This window comes from Zingiber officinale, chromosome 7A (genome assembly GCF_018446385.1).
Source record: "Zingiber officinale cultivar Zhangliang chromosome 7A, Zo_v1.1, whole genome shotgun sequence".
Taxonomy (NCBI): domain Eukaryota; kingdom Viridiplantae; phylum Streptophyta; class Magnoliopsida; order Zingiberales; family Zingiberaceae; genus Zingiber; species Zingiber officinale.
Window position 1 is genome coordinate 106,674,693 of NC_055998.1, and position 10,468 is coordinate 106,685,160.

Genomic DNA, 10,468 nt, shown 5'->3' on the forward strand with positions numbered 1-10,468 from the left:
GTTTTGTAATCTTTATTCAAACTATTAGTGATTTCCCACCGAAAGTAATCAACGATCGTGGGCCTTGGAGTAGGAGTCGTCATAAGTTCCGAACTAAGTAAAAGAAATCGTGTTAGCGATTGCTTTGCTGTCTTTCTTTATTCCACTACGCATTCTGTGTATTTTGCGAAATGAGTGAAAAAGCAATGAGTGCTATTCACCCCCTCTAACACGTCATCGATCCTACAATTGGTATTAGAGCTAGACCGCTCTGATTTGGTGAAACCACCAATCGAGCAGTGGGTTTTTCTTCGAAAAATAAAATTATATATCGTTTTTGCTTAAAAATTATTCTTATGCCTTTTATTTTTTCCCTTCTAAAATTATTTTTGAAAAATTCTTTTTTATTTTTTCACCATTGGTCATTATTAGAAAAATATCGCATTTACCAAAATTCGTAATAATATTTTTTTATATTTTTTATTATTTTATTATTTTTTTTTAAATTAGTGAAATATTTTATTTTCTCCCGCACTACTAATCCAAGATCAAGTCTTGAAACATTCGTTATTTTTCTTATTTTGTGTGAGATTTCTCCTTTTTAATGGCCCACCAAGAAGGTTACAACACAGCTCGTCTGTCCCTTTTCTCCGGTGAAGACTTCGGCTACTGGAAGGGTCGAATGAAGTACTATCTGAAGACAGAGGTAGAGATGTGGATCATCATTCAAACAGGCTTCTCCCTACCAGTCGACAGCACCAGAGCACTTGGGTCATGCGAAAACTAAGATATACACCTAATGAAAAAGATAGAGGTTGATGCAAAGTCAACTTGAGCCCTACAATGCGGACCAACCAAAGATGAGTTGAATCGAATTGGACCATTCAACAGTGCAAAGGATCTCTGGTAAAAGTTGATCAAACTTCATGAAGGAACCTCTAATGATAAGGTATGTAAGAAAGATTTGTAGTTAAATAAATTACATAACATCAAAATGTAGAACGGAGAATCAACAAGTCAACTACACGCCCAGATCCAAGATCTGCTGAACAGCCTCCACGCGATCGGACAAAAATTGGAGAATCATGATATCATCAAGTATGCGCTGAATGCTTTTCCGAGGAATACCTTGTGGGCATCGATGATAGACGCTTACAAAGTATCCAAGGATCTTTCAATTATTAAATTAGATGAATTATTTTTTGATTTTAAGTTACACGAATAGATTAATGCACGCTCGGCCGAGAAAAGTATTGTGTTGGTTGCAGGTACAAGCAAAAAAGCAAGGAAAAGGAAAGCATTGAAGGCAACGTGGTCTGAGTCATTGGAAGAGACAGACGAAAAAGAACACAAGCAAACAAGCTTCCTCGCTCTACCAGTACAAGCGTATGTTGTCAAAATCGAGTCCGAGTCCAAAACTGAGAGTGAACTGGAAACCGAGTTTAAGAGAAGCCACGGATTGGTATCCATTTCTGAAGGGTCAAACATCGTTGTAAGATCTTCTCAAGTAGAAAAATTGTATAATTTAATTAATTATTTAATGTGTAAATTAGCCAAGTCAAATATTCAAGTCAAGTCACTCCAAAATGAGGTAACAATCCTTAAGGAAATGACTAGCCTAAGCTCTTTGACCAAACCTAGTCAAACTGGAACTTCAACTCAAGTTCAAAAACTTGAGAAAGAAAATTTCAATTTCAAAGATCAAGTCAAAGAACTAAAGGGAACATTGGAACAGTTCACCTTGGGTTCCAAGAATCTTGATCTGATTCTTGGAAAACAAAGGGTCATATACAATCGATCCAGACTTGGATATAAGGCTAAACATAAATCTAGATTTTATTTGTCTCTTGTAAATCAATCAAATAGAAACATAGTCCAAGCATGGATCCCCAAGTCTAAGTTAACTAATCAAGTTGGACTTGGTCAATATTTGACCCCCAAGGATCAAATTCATTACCTTGATAGACCTTATCGGGGCTATGATCCCGGGAGAGATAAAAAGACCATCTTTATTATAAAATAGAATTGTCTGATGTTTATTTTACTATTTTTTATTATGCATGCTTAGATTATGATAGATAAGGACTTAGGCTTGATTCACACTTGACTAGTTAGACCTAGGATTTTCAGAAAGGGCATTAAATATTTAATTTCTTTAAAAGACTTTGTCTAGAAGTGGTGGATGATCTCATACCCAAGAAAGTATAGTGCCTTGCCACAATCTGGAAGTCAATTATTGAAATATATATTTAATTGACTGTTAAACCTTAGTCTAACTCAAATGTTGATCAATCTTTAGATTGGAATTGAAATTGAATATTAAATTAACCATCTCATAAAACTATTAAAGTTCCCTGATTGAAAATCTAGAAAAGGGTGAGATGGATCTAGGTTTAAAATATAAAGTAGTTAATCAAACCTAAATTAATTAAATTAAAGCTAACTCAATTAAAATTCATAATTAATTTCAAAATCATAATTAATTTCAAAATTTAATTAATTATAAAAGTTTAATTAATTTCAAAATCTAATTAATTATAAAAGTTTAATTAATTTTAAAATCTAATTAATTACACAAGTTTAATTAATTTTCAAAATCATAATTATTTTTAAATGATAATTAATTTTCAAATTATAATTAATTTTTAAATCATGATCAATTTTCAAAAATATAATTAATTTCAATTAATTGATTAATTTCAAATTCTAAATTTCAAACTTAATTAATTTTCAATAGGTTAATGTTAATTAATTTTTAAATTATAATTAATCTTCAAAATTTTAATATTGTTAAATGTTTAAATCTAATTAAACTTATATTTTAAATTTTAAAATTTAATATTTTTGAAATATAAATTTAACTTAAATTATTTTTTGAAATATTCTTTAATATCATCATAGATAAAATCAACTTCAAGATTAACTTAATTCCATCTCATGCGAACTCAGAAGTTGGACATACTTGATAACCTAAAATATGTGAGATGAAAAATCAGGAAAATAAATAATAACTTTTATATTTTTGATTTACATGCTTGGACTCTAGAACCCTCAAGCATTTTTGACATTAATTAAGGGGGAGTGAAAGTAAGGTTAAGACATTAATTTTTATTTTGTTAAAGCATTGTTTTTCAAAATTAAACTTTTTAAAAGTTCAAAATACTTTTGAAAGAGGAACCATTAATTAAAGGGAGAGTGAAAGGAAGGTTAAGACATTAATTTTTATTTTGTTAAAACATTGTTTTTCAAAGTTAAACTTTTAAAACTATTTTTGAAAAGAAAAATAAATTATTTTTGAAAAAACAGAAACTAAGTATTTGATAAAGTAGTTTTTAAAGAAATCATTTACTTAGCTAAGTATTTTTATCAAAATATTTTTAAAGCTAAGTGTTTATCAAAATATTTTTAAAGATAAAATTTTTATCAAAATCTTTTTAAAGCACAGTTTTTATCATAATATTTTTAAAGCTAAAGTTTTTATCAAAATATTTTTAAAGCTAAGTTTTTATCAAAATATTTTTAAAGCTAAATATTTATCAAAATATTTTTAAAGCTAAAGTTTTTATCAAAATCTTTTTAAAACTAAATTTTTATCAAAATCTTTTTAAAGCTAAGTGTTTATCAAAATATTTTTAAAAGCTAACCTTTTATGAAAATCTTGTTTAAGTTAAGTACTTAACTAAATTTTGATCAACTTCTTTTTAAAGCCAACTACTTAATTCAATTTGTATTAAATTTTTTAAACTAAGTTTTTATCAAAATATTTTTAAGCTGAATACTTTTAACTCAGATTTTTTCAAAACCTTTATAAAATAAGTATTAAAGTTACGTTTTTATCAAAGTCTTTTTAAAGCCAAGTTTTTATCAAAATTTCAGAAAGCTAAGTACTTGACAAAAAATTTTTACAAAGAATTTAGCTAAGTGTTTGTCAAAATAATTATTTTAAAAGCTAAAATTTAGCTAAGTTTTTTTTTAAAAAAAAAGCTAAGACAGTTTCAAAACTTAAAATTAGCTAGGTTTTTTTTCTAAGTGCAACTCTTCAGGGGGAGCTTAACAGGGTAAATTTATTTTGTACTATCTTTACATCTTAAACAACGTTCTCTCTACTTATTTTATTTTATTTTATTATTATTTTTTGATTTATGTCAAAGGGGGAGAGAAAATTTAAAGTTAAGAGTTAAACATAGTTTTTGTAAAAGAGGGAGCATAAGGGAGTTTTTTTTTTCAAATTATTGTATTTATGCTCATGCTAAAAATTCTTTAATTATTGTTATGTTTTATTTAACTTTGAACCAGGTTGCCATAATCAAAAAGGGGAAGATTGTTAGTGCAAGAAGCTTCAGACAATCGAACCTAAATTTTGATTATGTCTAAAGGTCCAAAGTTAAGTTGTCTTGTGATCTAACAAGGTTGATTGAGCTTGCAGGAAAGTCCTATGTTGTCTTAGGTAAAAGTCCTAGTGGATTCTAGGTAGATGGAAAATCCTAGTGGATGGTAACTCTAGGTCCTAGGGGGTGGTAACCCTAGGTGATGGAAAGTCCTAGCTGTAGTTAGGTAGGTGGAAAATCCTAGAGGGTAGTAACCCTAGGTCCTAAGGGGTGGTAACTCTAGGTGGAAATTTTAGTGGTTCTGGAGGACCGGTTTGGCAACAGGTAACTTCTCCTAAGAGGAGTAGGTGAGGACGCGTTCCCCGTTGAGCGAACAATAGAGTCGATTCGACCTAGGATTTTTGGAGAAAATTCTAAGTCAGAACCGGACAGTCTAAAGGCTGTCAAGTTATTGATTTATATATCATTTGCTATTTTGTCTAACTCTGTTTTGTAGAAATTAATAATTGTGCAGGGTTAGTTTCAGCCTTGATCGGTCGACTGAACCGGGGATCGGTCGACCGAACCTCTAAGCAAGCAGATAGATTTCCAGTCAGATGATCAAGTTCGACCAAGGATTGGTCGACCAAACCTAGGGTTCGGTCGACCAAACAGTGGATATACAGTGACCAAGATCAAGCCAGATTGATCGGATTAGACTAGATAAACTAGCGAGGATAACGGGATCAATCGACTGGATGGCGGGATCAGTCGACCGAACAAGGACTCATTCAAAGCTAAATCTATATGGGAAGATGGACAGATTCAGGCAGGATTGGTCGACCGAACTAGGGGATCGGTCGACCGATCAGCAACGAGTCAAACCTGAAACCGAGATTAGTGGATCTCGATCAAGCCTAGCTTGGCTATTTAAGGAGGGCTTGACTAGTTGCTTCAAAAACACAATTTCCAAAATCAAGAAAGAACAACTATGACTCTCTTCAACGCTGCTCCGACAATTGACGAAAGACTTCTAATTCTATTGTTGTCGATAACTTTGTTATATTGTACTTTAAGTTTTGTAATCTTCATTCAAAATATTAGTGATTGTCCACCGAAAGCGATCAACGATCTCGGGTCTTGGAGTAAGAGTTGTCATAGGCTCCGAACCAAGTAAAATAAATTGTGTTAGCAATTGCTTTGTTGTCTTTCTTTATTCCGCTGTGTATTCTTTGTGTTTTGCGAAACAAGTGAAAAAGTCATGATTACTATTCACCCCCCTCTAGCACGTCATCGATCCTACAACTACTAGGAGTACAATGGTCTTAGTTTGGATTGATTCAGATATAATTAATGTCATTAGTGAGTCTTGGTCAAAGCTTATTAATGGTCGTATAATATCTAAAGTTTAAAATTTTGGGCATAATTAGAATCAGGAGAGGTATGAGGAACTCGTTGGTGTTATTCTTGAGTGAATATGATATATGTAAGTCCAACAATAAGTTTGTGTAAAATTTACTCAAACATTTATAAATTTTAGAAACTTATAATAACCTATCTATTGTGTGAAATCAAAGTTGGAGGATATGGTGAAATTTAGAATGCTCCTAAGAGTGTATTAGTCGTGATTTAGATTGATTCGGATGTAATTAAGATTATCAGTGAGTTTTAACGTATGACCTTAGATTTATTAAATTTAATCCAAATGAAGATCATTACATTGTTGATCTTAATTTTATCCCATATTTATTCCACTGTGAAATTTAAAAAAAAAAACTTTTTTAAGAGAGAGAAATAATACTTTCAAAATCCTATAAAGCATGACACATTTTTCAAGGTTTTAAATGTTCTTTAGTTGATCGGATAATCGTGCATACAGAGGGAGGGTAATTTTGAAAAGAGTGGTGTGATTTAGTAAATATGAAAGTATAATGTGTATTTGAATATTAGTGAAAATAGATGTTGAGGTTGGAGAAGTATAAGTAGAGTAAGGTTGACTTAATACACAAACGGATTTAGGAATAGACCAATCAAATCATTCGGGGTCAAGCTATGTAGAAAAAAAAATAATTAATCAGGTTAAATTATATAAAAAAATAAATGATAAATACAGTTAGTTTTAGGATGATCAATCTGACCTTATAAAATTTTTTCATTGATCATCAGGATAAATCGAGAAATACTAATGACGAGCGGTCCAGAAGCCAAATATCCCTTAATTATGAACCTTATTTGGAAAAAAATTCTTATAAATACGTCATTAACAATTATATAGAGATATCTATTGAGGAGGATAGATCAATTCAATCAAATGAGTGAATTAATCGAGTCAAATTAGATGGATGAGTTCATTTAGTAAATTAAGCGAGATAAGTCAAGCTTAGATTAGATCAAAGAGATAATGAAATAGGCTAATTGGCCTAATCAAATTAAGATCTAAATAGGCCGGGCAGATTAATCATGCCACATTAACCTCGTATGAGTCAGACAGGTAAAATAAAATAGAATGTTTTTATCATTATATATTTGTTGGTTAATCAATTATTTTTAATATATGATCTTTTGTATACTGTTGACTAGATTGATTCATCTTATTTTGACATTACCTATTTCTACCATCACTACTAACTAATACTATAAATAAATCAAACATTTGTGAGTAAGCTTAATGTTTTGTTGGATCGAGAAATGCTAGAGGAGGAAGGGGGTGAATAGCGCTCGTGGCTTTCACTTATTGTAATCGAAAAACGCTCGAGAGTTAAGCAGCAAAATGAGAAAACAAACACACAAAGACCCAAGTATTTTTACTTGATTCGGAGCTTTGGGCGACTCCTACTCCAAGGTCCGCGATCGTTGATCGCTTACGATGGGCAACAACTATAATATCGCAAAAGAGTACAATTGAATATTACAATTAAATGCACTAGAAATTATACCGACAACAAGAAAATGTAAAACTGAAGCTCCAGGTTGTCGGTGACTTGTTACAGCACTTCTAGAATGTCTCTTGAGCAGCACACGGAAGAAGGATCGCTTGAGAATTGTTGATTGAAGCTGCTGGTCGAGAACCCCATATAAAGGTTGTTGAAGGCACCTCAAAGTCTCTTGAAGGCGCCTCCATCACTGTCGAGTCAGCCACGCGGATGAGTACTGAAGAAGTCAACGTTGATCCACTTGAAGGCACCTCCATACCTCTTGAAGGTGCCTTCAAGGCTGTCTGAGGCGCCTCAAGCTTCCATGAGGGCGCCTTCAGCCTTGCCGCACGCGCATCTTCTCCTTTGCACCCAAGGCATACTTTACTTTTTCGTCCCTGCAAAACATGTTAGTTCACAAAATACCAACATATCCTGCAAAACAGAATTAGCACATCATAAATATAATAAGAGAAACATTCTAAAAGTCTCCGGACTGTCCGGTTCTAACTTCGGATTTCCGACCGGAAACCCTATGTCGAACGACGCCTACTGTTCCCTCTTCCGGGGAACGCGTCCTCACCCACTCTTCTAGGGAGAAGTTACCTTTTACCAGTTCGGTCCTCCAGACCGACTGAACTTTTGCTCAGCGCTGATGCTTCCGGTCTTTATGTTGGACGTCCGCTCCACGACCCGTCCAGTCTTCCACCTAAGGTTACCGCCCCCTAGGACTTTTGCCCGAAGCTTCGACCCACCAAGACTTCCCGCCTAGGGTTACCACCCCTATGACCTTAGGTTACCGCCCCCTAGGGTTTTCCCTTTGCCTAACCGCAGCTAGGACTTTTCTTCACCTAGGGTTACCACCCCCTAGGACCTAAGGTTACCACCCCCTAGGGTTTTCCACCTGCCTAACCGCAGTTAGGACTTTTACCTAAGTACACTTAGGTCTTTCCTGCAAAGTTCATTCAACATATCAGATAACAAACTAACTTAACTTTGAACCCTTTGACATAATCAAAACACAAGTTCGATCGTCGGATGCTTCCCGCACCAACATGTTTGACTTGATAAGAGCTTGTCTATATTTATTTAATATACACAAGATCAATTAAATGAACAAGTTTGAATAACTCGTTTAACTAAATGAACAACCTTGAATGCATATGTGTTCAACTCGTTAATGTTCGTGAACGACGTGTAAGATCGAAAAGCGCTAGAGAGAGGGAGGGGGATAGCGTGTATCACTTTTTCATGATTTTTCGAAAACTCGAGATATAGCAACTGAAATAAAATTAAAACAAACAATGCTAACACATTTCTTTTTACTTGGTTCACAGCATGTGTTGTTAGTCCAAGGCCCGCGATCATTAATCACTTTCGTTAGGAAATCCATTAAAGATTCGATAAGTATAAGAAACTTTGATTATGAAAATAATTTAAGACAGTAAGTAGAAAGACAATAGTGATATCCACAACACAATAAAGTAGAGGCTTGAGAGTTTGTTGTCGGAGCAGAGCTTGTTGTCGAAGCAGAATTTTGATCTTGTGACGGAGTTTTTGGAGCAGTGGGAGAGTATGAGGAGCGTAGAGAATTGATGTCTGAGCCAATCTCCAAGCACCTCCATCGAGGCCTATTCGATCCACTTTCATCGTTGAGTTATCCAATTCCAAGCCCCTCCACCGAGCCTATTCGATTAATCTTCATCGTTGAGTTTCCAATTCAAGATGCCTAGACCGTTGACGTGGCTATACTTAGGTGAATCTCTATCTGAGTCACTTTGATCCCTTCCAACTATAATATTGAATTTTACAAATGAATGTTTACCCATACAGACACTTTGACTATTTTAAATTATAGTCAATGAATACACTTCATTGAATACACTTTGACTATTATAGATTATAGTCAATGAATTTTACAAGCAACTATAATATTGAATACACTTTGACTATGACAGTAAGTGAGTCTCGAGATCTCTAATTTAGAAATTTTTGTCAATTAAAGATTTGTTTCAGTCAATTGGATAATCAAATGGAATAGGTAATTGACTATAGACATTCTGCTTGTGAACAAAAATATTTGTTTCATCTTAAGTCAACTGAATGATAGTTTAGTCAATTGAAGCAGCTTGTATTGATTGGGCAATCAACTACTAAATATAGATTGTTTTTTTTTTAATTGAGTTGAATAACTCATATCCATTGAAAGGACAAATTTACATCTAATGTGATCTGAGTTGACTAGAAGAGGTGAGAATCAGTTGGAAATGTTATTCACTAGAGGATAAGGTTGTTGACTTATCCGGTTGAGTCGATTTGGAAGATTTTGTTGAAAAATTAGTTTTTGTGACCAATGATTGACTATGGACCTGAATGATATATTATTTTTCAAGTAGATTATATAAATTAATTTCTTAAATAAATAAAAAAGTAATACTAAAATTATTTAAGTAATGAAGGATTAATCAGTATGATTAAAAGAAAGTATTGGCTCACACATAATGATAAACTAGTTTATAGATGAGAATATATGGATCCTAATTTGAGTATATGTGAATATCAATCTTACTGGAATTATTGAAGTATAAAGAATTTAGAATTAATTTCTGAAATTTATTGAAAAAGAATTAACTAATTAGTTGATTAATTTATTAATTAAAAATAAATTAATCAATTAATTGATGAATTAATAATGTGAAAATAAAATAGTTAATTTAATTAATTAGGTTGATAATGTTTTAAGTAAAAGCGACTCTTACTCCTTAACTTACCACCACTAAGTTATGAATTCTGCACTTCAATTCTTCTCTTTCTCTCCTCTATGAATAGTTCTTAGGGTTAAAAAGTTTATCAAGACTCATAATTTTAAGTGCTCCTATTCCGAGTCATAGATTGTCAATAAATAATAAGTACTTGGGCGAGATAATAATATCTTAAAAAAAGAAGATATAATTTCTCGACCTTAAAACTCTTATCCACAGGGATAAGCTTATCCATAAAAGTATGTTGATATATGAAAGATTACCTCAACGATTGACAAAATTAAGTTGGTAACGATTATACCAAAAGTAATGTATCTATTATCTAAAAGGGTACCTCGATAACTAAAAGAATATGTCGATAATATAAATGAGATAAGATCCACATCATCATACTGAGCTCCACGAATTCAAATCATTGACTTATTGTCAATATCTTTTGTCCTCCCCATATAAATTAGTCAATTCATTTCTTGAACATTCCTACATATTTGTAAAAAAATATGTGATG